The following is an 833-nucleotide window of genomic DNA, read 5'->3' on the forward strand; positions in this document are numbered from 1 at the left end:
GCACTGGAGCATGGTGCTGCTGATGCAAAGTGGCTCTCTATGGAAATGCTCTGACTGACTCCAGCAGGGACTTGGTTGTTTGTTGCTGACACATTATTACATGTAAAATGATTCATGTGAAAGGAAAAAATGACAACGGTAATGGTGTAAGTATGACCAGTGATCTGATCAGTACATTGTAAAGAGAGTAGAGCCAATACTATACTGAGATTACAGGTGTGTGTGATGGACATCTTAACTCTGTTTATTTTGAATTAGGTGGTAGTTGCCAGAAAACCTACTTTAGTTCCTGATCAGATTCTGGGCTAAAAGAGGAGAAAATAATGGTATCACAATATTTTGTAGATTCTCATCTGCAGATAAATTCATTTCATGGTGGTGAGTAGAAGTGGGTGGTAACGACTTACAGATCTGTTACATGTTGGAGTAGTTTTAATGCAGCCAACACATTCATTATGTTGCTTTCACTTACTGCTTCATGCACTCATGCACATTCCAGTAAGAGGCTGAGGATCTGCTGATCCCAGGTCTGCTGCGACTCCACTAGGCCACGCCCCTCATGACTCTGTTCTTGTGCTCCATTTCACCATCAGTCATGAACAAGACCCAGATTAAAGTCCTTTACTAACCCCCACTCCTGTCTTCTAGCAGAGAACCATGGTCTCAGACTTGAAGGTGCTGACTTTAATCTCGGCTGCTTCACACTCGCCTGCAATCTGCCCGAGTGCTGAAGGTCACCGTCTCATGAAGCAAACAGAACCACATCATCTGCAAAGAGAAGGGATGCAATTCTGAGGTTCCCAAACCGGACACTCTCATCACTCCTGCTGTGT

This window comes from Seriola lalandi, unplaced genomic scaffold, assembly GCF_002814215.2.
Source record: "Seriola lalandi dorsalis isolate HSWRI2012SDOR001 ecotype SW California unplaced genomic scaffold, Sedor1 jcf7180002054657, whole genome shotgun sequence".
NCBI lineage: Eukaryota > Metazoa > Chordata > Actinopteri > Carangiformes > Carangidae > Seriola > Seriola lalandi.